This window comes from Rhipicephalus microplus, chromosome 2 (genome assembly GCF_043290135.1).
Source record: "Rhipicephalus microplus isolate Deutch F79 chromosome 2, USDA_Rmic, whole genome shotgun sequence".
Taxonomy (NCBI): Eukaryota; Metazoa; Arthropoda; class Arachnida; order Ixodida; family Ixodidae; genus Rhipicephalus; species Rhipicephalus microplus.
Window position 1 is genome coordinate 110,682,912 of NC_134701.1, and position 18,743 is coordinate 110,701,654.

An 18,743-nucleotide genomic window follows, 5' to 3' on the forward strand; every position below is an offset into this window, starting at 1 on the left:
TCGCTATGAAATAGTTCGAATTTATCACGGCGTTGTTCTTTGCGCATCACTTGCGTAGACCCTATTTCTGTAACGGTAACTATCAACAGCCCCGTGCATTCTCAATTTATCTTTTTATAGGAACTGTAAATTTACAACAGAGATATTTTAATTACAGGCCATCTACTAGAAACTGTGTTGTGTTTAGTTACACAAGAACTGTGAATTCACGTCCTAGTTGCCTGTTCGTTAATTATTGATATCACCAAGACTAACCATCAATTAACATTAAGCCTAAGATACACTTCTCTTTGAATCCCCACGAAACATTTTTTCATAGAATATGACAGCACAAACAAAAATGACGGCAACAATCCTATGGCATCTTGAAAACAGCTCACGCCGCAAATTCTTCACGTTAAGCTGTATTCACACTATGCACATTATCGCAGACAGATCGGTCACATGACACGTGACATGATTCGGACCCCCCCGCAACGACCCTTAACACGACAGGGGAGAATTCATGCTGCAAACGGGGATTTTGGCCTTGCTCCCAAAAAGAGCAACTGTGGTTTTGGCTTCCGTAGTTTCACGTTTCTGGACACATGGACCGAAGCGCGTATGCGGGAACGAGTCACGCATGGTGATGTATTGCGCGAACCTTGAGGGGAAATTTTTGTTTGTCGTGTGAATACATTTATATGAGCATGTCTTAAACGTAAAGGACTGTTCTAGACGTCACTTTCGTTTATGCGAATCAAGATAGGAATATACTAAATTACCTAAAAGGAAACGCCAGGTCGATTTTTACCACATTGAGGTAATGCCATTTTCAATTAGCACTAACACTCCTGTGACGGCTATGGTGGTCCATTGTCCTGTTCAATCATTTTAAGTAGGTAAAAGCAATGAGTGAAAAAGACAACTAAACAGGCCGCTTCTCCAGTATAGGTACATAATGACGTCCCTACACGCCACTATGGCTGGACAGGGTGTAGACATAGCAGAGGAGCTTTTTCTGTCGCGATAACAGCAAGTTGGTGATGTCATTCAACGTGGAAGCAAGCTTTGCCAGCTCGTCTAAATTTACCAGTGAAAGTTTAGCGATGATTGTATCTAGCGTCTGAGGGCGGAAGCATCGCCATTAGATTTGAGTCGACCCAAAGGATAAAACATCTGACATGCGCCGAATAAATCTCCTAGTTGTTAAATAATGTGCATGCTTAGTGTAACCCCCCGATGTCAACAACCACTAACATTGTAAGCAGCTGACAAATTCGCATTGTGCTCACGTCTTCATCAGCTCGTAGAAGAAAGCGCGCTCTGATGGGCGAGGCGGGATTCCTAAAAAACAGTAAGCACTTACGTCACATACACAGAGTGGCCCGCGTTTACAAGTGTATTTCTAGTATGAGCTTCCAATTTTTGAAATTCCTTTAAAAACAAATAAATTACTTACGATTGTACAGTATGGCACATATATACCTTGGCATCGAAGTATTGCTTCGAAGAGAGCACTTTTCGAACTTTCATTGAAGTGGGCAAGTATAAAAAAGTTGTCGAAGTTCCCGTTTTAGATAGTTGTTGCTCAAGGAGCTCCCCAATAAGCAGGTCTCAAAGTTCGCACAAATACATATTTCAGCCAGATTAACCTGAGGAAGTTAATAAAACGCTGACGCGGATATGTCACTTACACATGGTAGTGTGTTTATAATATACCAAGCAAGCACTATGCTTCGATCGCAAGTGCTTGAGACCACTATATGCCCGAATACTTTAGAAGTGGTTGTTCCACGACACGAAATGCCTATTCTACCATTCGATGCAATTATAGGTTTTCTTGGTTGGTTCTTATTGCATCAGCGGCCAGTGTTGTACACATAATAATGAATGCCTCATGTATTCATAGTTTATATCACTGTACAGCTTTTCGCATTATCTTTTTTATATTTGCATATGGCTACCATAGGAAGGACCCGTCACCCGATTTCTTTCTTTTATTAGATCAGCGACTTTTCATGGGGGGCACAAATGCAGGAATTTATTCCAATGCACTTGTCTGAACCTTGACGATTATTTTGTTTTACTTTACCTGTTTCTGGCGCGGTGTGGTGTGGTTGCATGTTCATGCACGATGCTATCGACGTGGCATGAAAGATTAATTGCTGGCAGGAGTCTCTGCATACTTATGGCGACTTCCCGTCGCTGCTTGTCTCGATTAAACACGGCCTTCATCAGCCAAACATGTCAGGATATAGAATTTGGGAAGGCAAACATGAACAACGCCAACGTGCCTGACAACAAAGATAACAAAACATTTCTTTTGAATGACGCTACTCACTCGCTTCTTGGCATAACACAGCTGCGTATTTCACTGAGCTCTGCAGAGTATTGTGTAACTGTACGCGTTAAAATATATTGAGTTATACTGAAGTCAGGTATTTCTGTGTAACTATGTAAACCACCCATTTGCTTATGCCCAACTAAAAAATATTACAGCATATTCACGGAGAAAACACGATGAGTGAGACGAAGCCTCTGTGCTTTCGTCCGTCTGTCCGTCCGTTCTTGCACCCTACCGCAAGTCCACACGAGCGTCCGTGCGTCTATTCATGCATCCGTCGGTGCATTCCTCTGTGCGTTCGTTCGTGCCTACGTCTGTCTGTCAGTCAGTCAGTCAGTCTGTCTGTCTGTCTGTCTGTCTGTCTGTCTGTCTGTCTGTCTGTCGGTCCGTCCATCTGTCCATCCACTCCTATCACACTATAACACACATCGTACGGATGAACTCTTCGCCACACTTATTATCGTTCACTCCGTGGATGTGCTGGCTAAGCAGGCCGGAAAGACGACCGACCAGGTGATGCTACAAGAAGCTTCGCCCCTACAAACTCATTGTGTTGTGGCAAGTGAAAGTTTTTTTTTCTTACACAACATCTGAGATGTCAGTAAGGGTTGAACTGAAGATATAATGTAACTTCTCACTCCACTGCAGCAGACACGCTTCAGTAGCATATCATATATCTAAACATCGCGTATGGTCTATTACCCGCGGTGCATTTTTAGCAATTTTATTATTAAGAAACGCGTATGTGACTTGATACCGGGTGAAAGCTCACAACAAGAAGAAAAAAAAACAGAAGAGTGACAAACACGAGTGCTGGCTAACGACAGTATTTTATTTGAAAACACGTAACACATCCCTAGACAAGAACCCGTCACAAGTCACGTGCGCACAATTCGCCCAAAAATGCTGCCATGACACCAGAAACATAGCTTTTTCATGGAAAGACAAATTGATGGTTACAAAACCGTGAGTCTCGTATCTATTAAATATCTCGGCCTCAGTCAATTAGTCAGTTAACGAATTTTCATGTCTGCTCACAACTGAACACTCATTGTGAACTGTACCACACGCAATAATGACTATGCAAAACAGAGTGCGCAACTAATGCCCCCTCCCTCTCTGATATCTTGAACAATGCAACGACACTCCCGGAGCCTATATTTGTGTCATCGTCTACATTGACCTACATAATGGCTACGACATGTCGAAGGCAGATTGTAAACTGTACAATTTGCACAGTCAAAAAAGTGCTCTCTTTTGCTGTGGGATTGCATTTCATGAAAAAGCTGCTCACATATAAGGTTCGAGAATATTTGAGGCGTAAGCCTCAGCTGTCATATCACCCAAAACAGGAGTAAAAATTCAGTTTTCATGAAAGAATGCGTCAGGGATCTTCAGCAACACACCACGATGCCTGCACCACTCACTGCTCCGTGTATAATAAAACTCGGCATAAATCTGAATAACGAGCATTTATTTTGATTTTAAAGATTTCAAGTAAACAACCTTCCGAAAAAGTATTGAGGTCCACTGCACAAAAAATTAAAACTTCTAGGACAAACTGTTCTCATGTGTGGAGCAATCAGTGCTTCCAATAACGACTCCATATTGAATCTGTAATGTGCAACTGTAATACGTGTTATTCAAGGGTTCATTAGGGTCACTATTTTGGTATAGATGCAACTGTGGGTTTCCCCGTGAGCAGCTAGCTGTACCTCGGTGAACTTGAAATATTTTAAAATAAAATAAAGGTTCATTGCTCGCGGCTAATATTGGGCAGCGGTAGCCATTTCCTTTCTATGTCGTTCAGTGTGTCTCTAGCTTGCGTAGATACGAGATCAATCATTCCACCTTGATGCAATGTTACGCTTGCCTGAATACATGCTTGTGTTCCTTGAAGAGGATAATAACAGTGGTTTCGAGTTATCAATAGCTTCGAATGAACTGCGTGGTAAGCGGCATGAATGTGAATGGAGTATACGGTGAATGTCAACATGTACTCGCAAGCTCTCTTCATACCTTCATAAGTGTCGTTTCGTATCACATGTGTGTTTGCTACGTTAGGAGACATATGTGCTCAGTGACTCTAGTTGAAACATTTTCGTGAACGTGAGGCAAATCTTCGGTGTTAGCGCCCGCTTTTTCAATCTGCTTCATTTGCAGTGGCTTCACAAGTTCACTTCTCAGTCCTCCATGGCGTCCTGCACTTAGTTGGTAACTTAAAACTTTCTTACTTGCCTGAACTTCTCTGACAACTCCGAAGTACATTTCCTGAAAGGCTGTGGTCAGTAGACGGCTGCATTTGGCCATAAATCAGGCACATCTTACTGGCACTCAAGAAACAGGAATGTGAGCTGGCATCGGTACACAAACTTACATTAGAGTGCTAAGTGGGTGACGATCTCGTCCGCTTCTTTCTAGCGGTGTTCCTGTGAGCTGCAGTGCAATGGCAGGGCGCGAAAAAAAGTCAGACGCTTGCTCTACACCAATCCTGCGTAACAGTACTCATAGTGGGGTTTTAGTATGGCGGTGGTCACAAGTCAATTATGGAGGGTATCTACAGAGAGAGACGCGCAAATCGCTTTTGCTCTTACAGTGTGGGTAGGTCCTATTGCTGCTGGTTCTGTACGCTATAGCCATTAGAATAGTGTGCTTGGTTCCCATGTTGAAAACTGCATTAGACCTCGCCCGTACGTCGGCGGGGGTTCTGAAAACTTTCTTCCATATTGTTATTATTTAAACTATACTTTAGCTGCCACTCAAGAAATTCTAACACCTACTACAGTTTTCTTTACTTACGCCGACACCACAAAAAATATGTGAACAAAATCAGGCTATATCTACCGTGACTCTAAAATAGGTGAATGGAAAAAGTGCTCGAGCAGCTCCCACACACTGTTTACTACGATGCGTCATTGATAGCTCACACGACTAAGAAAAATACGCTTGAATGTTTCGCCTTAAGTGGTCCTATTCCAGTGAACAATCTATTTTCCGCACAGTAGCACTTCTGCCGTCTATTGTTTTGCAGGAAGTGTATATTTTAAACCGCAACATGGCTGCATGTATAGGCACACAATCGTCTCAAAGTGAACAACATGCCTGTATAGCTAAGCAGTAAAACTCATAAACTTTTTATAACTTCAGCTTTAAATAAATAAACTCTCATAGAATAGTTCCGTTTCTTTGAAACACCGAAGTTTCGCTTACCTCTTAAAAACAAACAGAAACGAATATTAGTACGAACAAAATGTTTTTATATATATATGCTTGCCAAGCTTTTAAGAAAGACCCAGAAATTTTTATAGCTTCCTTCATTTTAAGTAATTTTTGCATGGCCAAAATAATGTGAGCGCAGGTTAGGTGCACACAATAGATTGTGTTTCGCACGCGTACTAGAAAGTCAAGCAGGTGCCCTTACTAATAATAAACTTCTGACTTGCGCATTTTCAAATATCTTTTGCGAAATGCTCGTTCTAAGTCAGTGCGGGTCCCAGCCGGCGTGAGATGGAGATGGAGTCACACACGCGTCCGCCAGGCGCCACGAAACCCGCAGAAGCCGCCTCCAGGAAGCGCAACGGCGCCGAGAGCGACACTGACAGTGACGATACCATGAACTATTATGTCAGCAGTGAAGAGTCCGGTGACGACACCTTCGAGCTGGTGAGGAGCAGCAAGGCGTAGAGACGGTTTTTGAGCCCGCCACCCGATTCGAGTGTGTCCACCATGAGACCTTCGCGTAGTATCGAGCCATTCACCGTCCTGTTCATGCCAGTTCTCGCCACGCACAATATGAAGCGCCTCAACAGGCAAGCCGTGTCTACGCAACTGCAGGCACTGGTGCCCAACAAAATCAAAGGCGTCAGAGCGAGCACGCGCAAGAATGTTCGAGCCAAAGACGTTAACCACGTGGCTGCGCTAGACATATTGCGCAAGGTCACAGAGCTCAATGGAATGGCAGTCCGCTCTTACATACCGCTCGGCAAAGAAGTCATCGCTGGAGTAATTTATGATGTTGACGAGGTCATCGTCAACACAGACTTCCCAATCCAGATCAGGCCCGCTACAGAAGGCACATTCATAACAAGTGTTTTTTGTCTCAGCACGTCACGTTGCGTGAAGATGATATTCAACAGTGAAACCACCTCGTCACACGTGAAGGTGGGACTCTTTCGGCACGCTGTTTGTCCTTTCGTACCGAGTCAACTTCAGTGCTGAAAATGTACGAAGTTGGGTAACGTGAGAAGCGTGTGCAAGAACACCGCCGTTTGTGCCAGATGAACTGAACCTCACGCCACTAGCGCATGTCCATTCAATACTCGGAAATGCTCGAATTGTGGCGGGCCTCACGATGCATCTTCAAAGGATTGTTCGATTATTCGAAGGAAAATGACAGTGCTGAAGAAAATGGTTCGGGATCACTCGTCTCACCGGGAAGCCGCCACATCAATTAGACGACGACGATCACATCATCAACGGTGCTCCAAGACATCCAAGACACCATTGTCTCATGAACCACGCTCAAAGTCGCCTCCACTACTGTCTCCCAGAACAAGCGCAGTCGGGTCGAAAGATAAAGAAGCCGCCAACAGCGACACAGCTGACGCCTGGCCGGAACTCCCTCGACTACACTCCACTCGAGAGGGGCATTACACTTCAGCAGTGAAGCACTCCTCATCCAAATTCTCTAAACCAGCAGAGAAGGAAAAACAAATAGTCACCATGGTCAGCTGCCTCGTGAGTACCATTCGTGTATTCGTGGAAAGGGTGCAAACACCAACAGCACGAAGCGCATTGCAGCTGCTGGATACCATCAGCCCGGTTCTAGCAAGCCTTCACAAGTCGATTGTTTAAGAATAATAACAGCAGAATCTTGGCTAATCAACGGAAACGGCCATCGTTTGCAGATGATATTCGAAACGTCTTCATATTTCAATGGAATGTGAGAGGCCTGAGGTCCCTGAAATCGGACTTCCGGCAGTTCGTGTTTAAAAACCGCTTCCGATAATGGTAATCTGTGAGCCGAATTCATTGACTATAAGAATATTAGGATACGAGTCTTTCACCTCAACCACGAATGGAAGTAGCAGCAAAGTTATTGTTTACATTTGCAAAGACCTTACTTATTTTGCCCATGCTATACCGCCACATGACGACAACCAGTACGTGTGCACTACTCTCAAGAAGAAGCGATTGTCGTTTACACTTATTGGCGTATATATATATCCCCCGCAAGTCAATATAATTGTAAGAGACTAACAGACATTATGGCAGCTATACCAGGTCCTTGCATTATAACAGGTAGTTTCAATGCACATCGTCCGATATGGGGAAGTCTGAGGACAAACTCGAAGGGGCGCTTACTGATATCGTTTGTGTGAGACCACAACCTGCACCTTCTCGGTGATCGTAGCCCGACATACCTGCGAGGAACGACGTATAGCAGCTGCCTCGACCTCACACTGGTGTCGTGTTGCCTAAGTTCAAAAGTGCGGTGGTTTACAGACATCAAAACTCATGGTAGCGACCACATTCCGACTTATGTCAGCATTGATGGCCAAGAGACTGCGTCCTCGCCGGTCAATCGGTATATAGACTGGACACTTTATGAAGATCAAGTGGAGCACACGTGCAGTAATGATTCCTCGTGTGGCTCAGAAGAAGTATTTGCAGATGCAATGAAAAATTTAACGCGCCGCTTCACACGCTCAAAGAAGCGCACGGAGCTTGACATCGAATTAGAAAGGCTTCGGGCTTTACGTAGACGCGCTGAGAGAAGATACAGGTGTACCAAGTCGATTCTTGAACTCAGGGTGACAATAAGTATGCAGAAAAAAAATACAGCACCGAATAGATCAGCTGCAGAACCAAAGATGGAAAAGCTTTTGTGAGTCATTACACCTACGCAAGCCATTGTTTCGTGTATGGAGAACTCTACAGGGTCTTCGCTCAGGCGCCATGCAGCGTCATCCATTCAAGGCTCTCGCACTTCGTCTCAACCGGCGCAAAATTGACGTTTCAGAGGATTTTTGAGCAAACATCACCGGCGGAATAGTCCTATTCTCCGACGTGCTTTTATGCTATATCCCCGGTCCATGAGATGGATACTCCATTTTCTATGGAAGAGTTAGAAGCTGCACTGACGCTGTGTAGGCGTTCTTCTTCACCAGGGCCCGATGGGATAACGTATACGGCTCTGCGTCACTTAGGCCAAGCAGCTAGACGACAATTGCTAAATGTATTTAATCGGTCATGGGAAGATGACATCGTACCTTAAGAATGGAAACGGAGCTGTCTTGTGCCACTTATAAAAGCAGGGAAATCCACTCTGGTGCTGACATCATACCAGCCTGCTGCTCTCGCCATGCAGCTGCGTTGGGAAACTCATGGAGCGCATGATTCTCACGCGCCTGGAATGGTTCCTTGAACGGCACAACATTTACACCAATTTAATGGCAGGATTTCGACGAGACCCTTCATCGATTGACCACGTCATTGATTTGGTATCATCAGTAGAACAGCAGAAATTTAGGAAACGGCTAGCACTTGCGCTCTTTCTTGATGTGAAAGGTGCATATGACAACGTTTTACATCAAGCTATACTGACACACTGCTGTTAATTGAACTGGGAGGGCGATTGTTTCGATGTTTTGGCACGTTCACCGTCCGCCTTTTGGAGCCTACGAGAACTCGACGTGCGCCTTTCCGTCCCAGGAATAAGAAATAGAAACGTCTTTTCTGCCTCGGCCTTGAAGCAAACGACTTTTGACTGTTTACACACTTTCTACGCTGACAGAATGCACGTATACACGGATGGATCTACCACCCAGACTAGCTCCACCGGTGCCACCGTCATTCCATCGCGACACATCAACATCACTTACAAACTTTGTCACGTGAGCACATCGACTGGTTCGGAAATCGTTGCCCTGCGAGGTGCCATCGATTATATCAAGCAACAACCGGCTAATCAATGGGCAGTATTCTGTGACTCCAAGGCGGCTCTACAATGTTTTTCGTCGGGACTTCGTCGCGGGTCCTACGAACAACTGGTATGGCAGATCAGAGAAACGCTAAACTATGCGACCGAACAAGGACACAACGTTGTGTTCCAGTGGATGCCAAGTCATTGCAGTATCTCCGGCAATGACCTCGCCGATGAAGCAGCCAAAAATGCACACCTACAAGCACACCCTGTGTCCATACCTTTATCTAGGATTGAATCGGCTAGATACCTAAATAAGCTGGCGCAGGACATGACACTCCAGAAAAGGGAGTCATGACAGTTCGCACATTATCGACTATATTCTCTCTATCCATCTCTACGAGTGCGGCTACCGTCTGGTTTTTCTAGGGAGGAAGGTACAGTGTTGTGCCGTTTGCGTCTGGGCGTAGCCTTCACCAATGCCTGCTCATTTAAGATAGGGATGGCCGACAGCGCGCAGAGCAACGACTGTGCCATCGATGAGACTATTGAACACATCTTATGTTACTGCCCGGCATACACAAACGAGAGGCTCCACCTGCGCAGTGTTTTAAATCAACTGGACAGAAGTGATTTCACTGTCGAGAAAGTATTGGGACCATGGCACTGCCCATCCAATTTCCAAAAGGCAACCAAAGCGCTGTTGCATTTTCTCAAAGACACCGGCATGTTTCATCGTTTGTGATGGTGAAACTGTTATGCGTTGGCCCTGTCAGTGATCTTTTATCTCCTCTTCTATAACTTTCCTTCCCTTTTCCCCTTCACCAGTGCAGGGTAGTCTACCGGGGATCAGCCCTGGTTAACCTCCCTGCCTTTCTCCTAGTGTTCTCTCTTTCTCGTTCTAAGATGTATAGCACAGAACAATAGGAATTTCCAATATTATTTTTTTCTAAATGGTTTTATGGGTTGGCTTTTATATTAACTAGAAGTACTTGTGTTGTTTTTCTGTGTCTGTATTCATGTAAGCGAAAAGTCATGCACTTGTTGGTGAAATCACACTCTTACGAAACACACAACATAGCACGTAACATTTTTGAGCCATAAGTGCATAGAAGGCGTTGTGATAGTGAGGCTGCTCCAACTCCTAACATTTTTAATTAGCTCGTCGTAATGGCCAAGATTTGGATGGCATATGCTGGATTCCAGCTTACCAGTTGGTGGTAATGTCATGACTAATTCGAACGCATAAAGTTTTGGAATTAACGCATGTTTTTCTTTCATTTTTGCGATGTGTATGCAGCTTTCATGAAGAAGACTTCTTTACTGCTTAGGTTATTGATATCTACTTTTGTGCGGTTTTCGGTAGTTTATTTAGACATCAAGGTATGGGGATTAGCACACGTGTTAACACAACGCGCCAGTTTGTATTTCTTTAAAAGCGTTAATTTTTCTTTTTTAAATATAAGTTGTTGCCTCATTAAAATCTAATTTACAACCACGACAAAAACCCTCAGTGTTAAGATGACTAGGAGAGTTGACAAAAAATATTATAAAGTGAGATCGCCACCTTCCCTCATAACCGGTATTTACTCGCATACCAGTCGAATAAAATCATAGGATAAAGCGAAGTCCATGCGCTGATAAGCGCATTGCAAGATGGCTTCGTTTAGGCCTTCGTGCCTATTACGACGGGAGTGTACTAGAAAGGGCGCGTAATATTACAATGACAGCAGTAGGATGTTATTTTCTCATTCCAAAAGGCGATGTGACGCTCATTAAGAAGTTCTGCTATAGCGCCTTAGGGAGGTTGTTTGACTTACTAATTGAGTCTCTCGGCGCAGCTGGATCGTGAGCTGGGTCATGAGTATGCTTTTCTTTTTTTTGGATGATCAGAAAAATTTCTCCTTGACAAGTGGACAAAATCCTGTTTCAGAATTCGGGAATACTAATGCAAAGCTTGAACTCTGATATCTGTATTCTGATACAAACACTGGCGTTTTGAGAACGTAGTTCCGAAAAAGTTTCGGCTTTTTTGTTACAAGAGCTAGCTGATATGCAAGGGGAATTTCGGCACCACATCACAGCTGCTCTTTACGGACGCCACTCAGCGAAACCTCATCCTTCACGCATGAGCGTATTTATACGCGCCTGCTTATGGTCACGTTGACAGCCCTTAAATTCGATCATATAAACATACGAGCGCCAAACGTAGCTTTCACGGTACTAAAAAAAATAGGACATCTCCGATTTTCACCGAAGAACCTCGTTGCATGTCACTGGATTTGCGAAATGTCACGAGAAAACAGCTTTGGCGACGTTTTTATTAGTTCTCCTATTCTGAAGGGACATCGACGAGTACCATCTGGCGTTGAAAGTGTCACCGCAACGCGGCACATGAAATGAAATTTGAAGTGAAGCCGAGAAAACATGGACGGCAACAAATAAGGAATTCGTACGTAGAATATCATTGCAATAGAAAGATGTGTTCTGATATTTTGCGAAAGGAAAAAAAAACGAGGTGGACACGTAGTATGCCGTATAGTATAGAGCCGGCAGAATAATTTTAACGACCTGCAGTTCTCCGATGTGCACCAAAATACGAGTGTTCTTGTGTCGCAATCTTTACAAGTGTGGCGGCCGTGGGTTGCAACAGAAGGGACGTCTTTTAATATTGCAGCGCATATGCCACGGCGGAGCAAAGGTTATAGTGCAGGGATTTTTGACCCCGTGGTCGTGGGTTTGACAACAGCCATGGTGGTTGTGTGAAATTGGGGGTTAAATTTGCAGTATGCACTTCGCTTGATGAAGGGATGTTGCACCGATACCGCACTACTTATCGTTTAGGGGCAGAAGCCTAATTCCCGGGCTGAAGCATACCACCTAAAGTTGATTTTGTACGCAGTAGACTCAGGTCGGCAGTACAGCTTATGTTTATTTGACGTATGCCTGGGGCATATATACAGTGAACGCTGTTCTTTAAATACTGATCATTCAGATTTCTCATTTAAATAGTAATATGCTTTATTGCCGGACCTGTGGCATAGCAATTGTACTTAGCAACAAAAAGAAACAACTTAAGCGTTAATAACATTAGGTGCAAGCAGGACAAAGGACTGCAATAGTAACAAATTTATACTAGCAATATTATCGTAGCATGGGGTGAGAATGCTTGAGAATATCATCCATATACAGAAAAAAACACAACTTCGTCTAACGTTTGCCGTTTTCAGAGGATTTGCGCCTTCTGAGTGTTTTTATTTTGGGAAGAAAACGTAGCAAGATACCACTACTTGAAAAGGAGCCAAACAAGAATGACCGCCTGTGTGTTGCGCATGGCTTTAAATTAACGTATTCCATGATGACTGAAGGAGCATGCCTAGTCAGGTCGTTAACACTTTGAAACATTGTTTAAATCGGCGTCGGTACTGTGTATCAGATCCGTTGCTTTTTTTAAAAGTTTCAAATAACTTTCCGTCAGAGCTTCAGAACGAAAGTTTGGTTGTGCATAGTCGGCAAACGGAAAGTGTTCAATAGGGCAATAACGTTGAATGTGATGTTTTAAAGACAGATATCTATGCGCTTAGTGCACTCGCCTATTTCCAGCTTTTTTTATGTAAGTTACAATTATCGGAAAAGAGAACGCAAAACACTTTATGCGGGCACAAAGAACTTTCGCAACATGCTATCACTTTTGGAGGGCACCATTTGTGTAGATGTGGCCAAGCTAACCGCTCGACAAACGTCATTCGTTTACAACCCATCTTTATGCTTTGACTTTCTGGTCGGGAAACTGTTGTGCCCAGTGGCGTCTAATATTACTCGACAGAAAGAAGGTCCATGGGATACTTGTAGTTACAAATATCCGTCTCATGGTGGCACCAGAGCATGGCAGCGTGAGTATTGAGAGGATATCTTTGTTTTCCAGTGATATTCAGGTAAGTAAGCAAAATGTTGCCGGACCTGCTTTTGTTTGGCACCAATGGTATCACAGTCTGCCCGAAGCTTTTGTTTGTGGCCCCACAAAATTGTCATGCTACGCAGTTGTGCTTTATTGTGGCAAGAGCGAAGGATCCTCCCCCTCATCCTGGCAAGGACGTACAGTACTGACGGATTGAAATGCGACATCAGCTTTGTATATTACGGTAACTTCTTCGAGCGATTGCTCGTAGTAACCTGGTCACTAATTGAAATATCGCCTCTAATTTGGGTGCTCAAGTCAAACTATAATATTCGTGTCCTAAACTTTTGTGTTCCGTTTTCTCTGTACTTAACACCCAGTGTGTAACTATATGGTGCCCCTTGAACATTTAATCATTGTCAGATTTGCTGACCGCTAACACTAGTATTTTTGCCTTTACACACGCTACCAGGGTATCGAAGCGCTCCTCCCTAGAGAAATGTTGAATGATGTAACGGTGAAGAGCGCAACTTTAGCGATGCAACGTGAAGTAGTCGGTATGTTCAGCGGAAACAATTTTCAAGACCAGCTACCTAACATGACAAAAGATACAGAAAAACAAAATTCTCTTCCAACCTGGCCTACACCTCACTTTCCCGTTAATGCATACAAGGCTGCCGACTGAAGGTCTTCTTTGTTTTACATCTTTGTCTTTTGTTTACCTTACTTTTCTTTGTCATTCGCTCCGGAATATAATCAATGCAAGCTTACTATATATCATCTGTAGCCAGCGTTCTCTTTTCATTTCTTTCCATTCACGGACGCCATAAATTTGTTATGGCCGTGTGAGGAGTTCCGAAGCTTTACTGATACGCCATTCTCCATTTGCTACTGTTTTGTTTCTCCGCCATTTTGCATTGGCGGAAGCACGTGCCCTCGTAGAACGATTCCGTATTGTCGGTGGTGCTCAACGTAACAGGTGTGAGGTCATATTGTGCATTCTTCCTTGAAATGAAGGTCCCGTAACGGGAGCCTAAAACGCTACAAATTGACACCAACGTACCTCTTGGAGCCGCGGAACGGGCGAGTGTTCATCCCTGACATGGCCGACCACCAAGCGCTCGCTGATCGACCAGATTGAACGAGGGGATAAGGCTAGAGGGGACATTGAATAAGGCACCTCCTATTGAAATACCTAATACTATGAAGTACCATGAAATACCTAAATACTTAGGACACCGTAATACTGGCTTGCCTAGATATATCATGATACAGATACTGATACAGAAACACGTGTATCTTCGATAGCCGTAATCCCTGCATAGTGTATGTGTGTGTGTGTGTGTGTGTGTGTGTGTGTGTGTGTGTGTGTGTGTGTGTGTGTGTGTGTGCGTGTGCTGCGGGTCCAGGCTCGTTATGCGTGAAGCAATAATGAGTGTGAGGGCTGCACATTCACTGGTAAAGAGCACATAATTGATGACGTGGTCGGGAAAACATCGTGCAGTATATGAGTTGTAATGTATTGACCGCTCGTCATGCTCTTTATGGTGTCCTTATAGATGAGTGCGGACTGTACTTGTGCTAGTTTGGCGGGACTGCCTAATTTTAGTGCTTGTGAGGCACTAAGCGTTCGCTGAGTTCGCGTCAACAGTTTGCTATGACAATTCAGTGCACTAATCATAGAGCAAGAAAACCTGAACCAGAGACGACATTAAGAGAAGAGAGGCGCTTTCATCACATGAGAAACTGTCATGGTTTATTGCGGATTGTGAACATACATAAGCACGCATTGGGATCTGCATTAAAGCGTTAGTTTAAAGTCAGCGCTAGCTATATGATTTCTTGTACCATATTCAATTTTCGCGTTTTCATTGTACAGTACAGAGAACTACGCACTCGCCTGAACTTTCCTGTGCTGAAGCGATCGATAATTCAGGTCATGGGAGTGGCCTCAATAACGATTCTTCCCAGATTATTTTTATGGCACAGAAAAACTGGTAGGACAGAAAAAACAAAGACCACCTTAGTCTCGGCGCTTGTCGGCCTGTCGTAATGAATTTGGACTGAATTTGAATGCTAAAAGAATTGGTAAGGAGAATATATTTCAAGATATTTTTATATAGTTGATGGTGAGAATATCTGTACTCGACAGTACCACCAGAACGTCAATTACATATTCGAAAATCGATAACAAAACGTATATACTAAAAATGGAAAGAACAAAATGGTGGCTTTAGCAAATTGATAATGTCTGTACCTGCTTAAAAGCAAAGAAAGCGTAGAAAATGATACGGCTGTACTTAGAAATTACAATTTAGCTATATATGGTGCTTTTGAACAGGACAACAAAAACAACATCGACAATCAATCAATATATTGATTTGGGGGTAGACTCAGTTCATTAGGAAGCAAACAGTACTTACCTGTCTATTCTTCTTTTCAGCTTTCCATTGCACTAGCAGAGACAGGTTAGACAGCAGGGGCCCTAATCCTTAACAATTTAGGTAGTGCTGCCACAAAAAATTATGAATGAATGTGTCACGTACCTTTTGTTTTAAATTTTGAATGAGTGCCAACAGTGGAAGATGTGCCATACTGATATCTCTGCTAAACTCAAACTATTGCTCGTATGAAGATTTACCTGGCTCAAGATAATAAAATTTATAAAATGCAAGCACATAAAGGAAACTCTCGTTTATTAAATACAATGAGAATGAACTCTCGTTAAAAAATACAATGAGAATGATTACCATCGGAGGTATTGAATGACGTTAGCTCATTTGCACTGTCGTAGAAGTGGTAATTGAGATGAATTTTTTTGTTTAGTTGAAGTGTAATAGGTTGCACTGTTCTGCAGAAAAAAATATCTTGGTGCAAATATAAAGTATTATTTAGCAACGCGTACACACCAATTCTCTTAGTATGTGTTTCAATTCCTACAATAAGCGAACTTTTAAGGGCGAAGATCCTTAAGGCGTGGCTCGGTCATCATTTGTATGCATGCATGTATATAGTAACTACCTCACAGCATATCCACGGAGTAAATGGTGATGAGTGGCGTGAATCTTTAGATGGTTTTGTCGGCAAACCATGATTATTCCACTGGCCACGTCCGTCTATCGTGTGTCTGTCTGTTTCACGCACGAATGTACAGACCCACAGGCGGAAAAACGGACGAACGCAGGGATTAACGCACAGATTGACGTACGGATGAATACACACAAGGACACACGAACGGACGCGCCGACGAACGGACGGGCGGATGGACGCATGAATAGACGGAACAGCGGATGGACTATCGGATGCTTCGCCCCAGTCATTATCATTCACTCCATGGATATGCTGTGATTTTTATGGCACAATCATGAGTGATAAAAATTAAAAGTCGGCATTGCGAATCATGGTGTTAATGGACAATTATTTCACACTATCACCAGTGTACTCACACAGCACAATTATATACTGAGGTAACATTCTACATGGAGATACGAATGCCAAATAATTCAGAAGACATACTGAATAAAGTTATTAGTACATGATATACACTTTTAACAATTCAACAGGAAATGCCGCTGGTGCAAACATCTCAACAAGCGAACTTGGCAAAGCTCACATCACGTTTTTGTTTTTTTGAAAAGTTGAATCCAGTGATATTTCCTGCTTCATGACTATTTCTCACCACTTCAAGCCTCCCTCCCCTGAACATACGTATATAGTGTGAATGACTGAGGATACCTGCAGGCTTGCAGTTTGATACCACAAATCGAATCGACAGCCAAAATACCTCACGACAAAATTCAACTATTTTAGGATCTGAACAGCTAGTAAAGGCCACATCATTTTGATGTTTGCTTTGTTTTATTTGTTTTTTCCAACGATCTACTATTGGTATTGCAACCGTTGAGCGTAACAATGTCACAACAGTTTGCTCTCACAGGTCGAGGAAACGGAGACAGGGGCTCAAAAAGTCGTTATTGTTGTACTACATAAACGGTAACTACGTAACGATTGGTGGTTATTAACCAAGGCGAAACCTACTAACAATAAATTGTGGGTATCGATTATCGTGGGTCTCGAAACGGGTGCTCACGCCACTTCTGCCCGGCTTTTGAAGAGACACGACAACACAGCCAACTGTTACTTCACTCATGTGGACCTGAAGTACCCGTATCGAGAAACTTACAGATGCTCCATTGTTTATGAACTTTCCAGGCTATTCAGCAGCCTGTAAGAATTAAGCACCCCTATGTACGCTTGACTGGTGTTATTAAAGGGCTAGCGAATGCCTATACAACTTGTGAGAAATTTTAATATCTATCAACGCGGAAATGACAAGAACAATGTCTTTTCGGAAGTTGCAGTTGATAGTTTGTTGCTTTTCATGTGATACCAAGGTCGAAGGAAATCCCTGGCTTGGCGTATTAGAGGACACAGCGCACTTCCAGTGTAAAGGAGCTTGATCCTACCGTAGTGCTTGTAAATACTGCGGAAGAACATATCGTTTTATATTTATTTTAAGGGGTGCCGGATATCATTATATTCTTCGGTTTTTTTTGGGGGGGTAGTCTCCACAGCCTAGGTATTGTAGTTATTGGTTCAATGTATATGAAGCTCCGTGCTTCCTCACTGGCATGCTGATGAAGCAAGACAACATTTTCGGCTAGCTCGCAGTCTTGGTTGTCTGATTGTAAGTAATTTTAACTTCTTAAAAGTCTCAAACTTGAATATTAGTGCAAAGGTCCCCTGGCATGGTACGTGCTACGGCGTCTCCTTCTCACGTGAGGCAGGAGGTTGAATGAGCCTTATAAGTGCTGGAATGCGGATAGCGTTTGCACGATGCGCAAACTGCAAAAGTATGAACGCATGCAGGACGGAGCCAGACTAGGTTCGCTTCTCGCTGCGATTACGTGAATGGAAGTTCGCGCGTGACGCATCACAGGAACCGACCTTGTGGCGCACCCGGGGCACTTAGTTACGGTTTCTTCCGCAACGCGGTCTCTAAAATCGACGATTGATGTATGAAAATGCGCACTATATTTTCAAATCTTAAAAAGTGCGTTGGTCACAATTTGCGATGTAAAACTTTTTTTGCCATATTAAAAACTACCCTGAAATTGAAAATAACTTCTTCGGAATAATTTTTTAACTAATTGTTTTTTCGATGATCTAAACAGCAGAAAAATCTTTCTTCGCCGGCTTAAAATTTGCCAGTGAACACGTCAAGTCCTTAACTACTACATTTTTCAAGAAGAGATATTGCTTTCTCAGAGATTGTGCTTGCAGTGGAAAAAAAAGACACTTAAAGGCCACTCTGCTAGTTTTCGCTATGGCACTGCATGCTGCGCCTTCAGCGCAGTCCAGGTGGCAAACGAACAACCCGGTGTCGCACTGTGCGAAGTTAACTACGAGTAATTTGTCGAATGCTCCAACCCATTACAAAACGTTCTGGTCTTATTGATCATAGTCTTCAGCCAGAGCTTCAAAAAATTGCACAAAATTTATTGGAAGTGCGTCGAGAATACCTTGCTTCTCCGAAGACTGACGAAAGATGGCATAGTGAATTCCTGCCTACTATACAAATACGCACTTCCAAA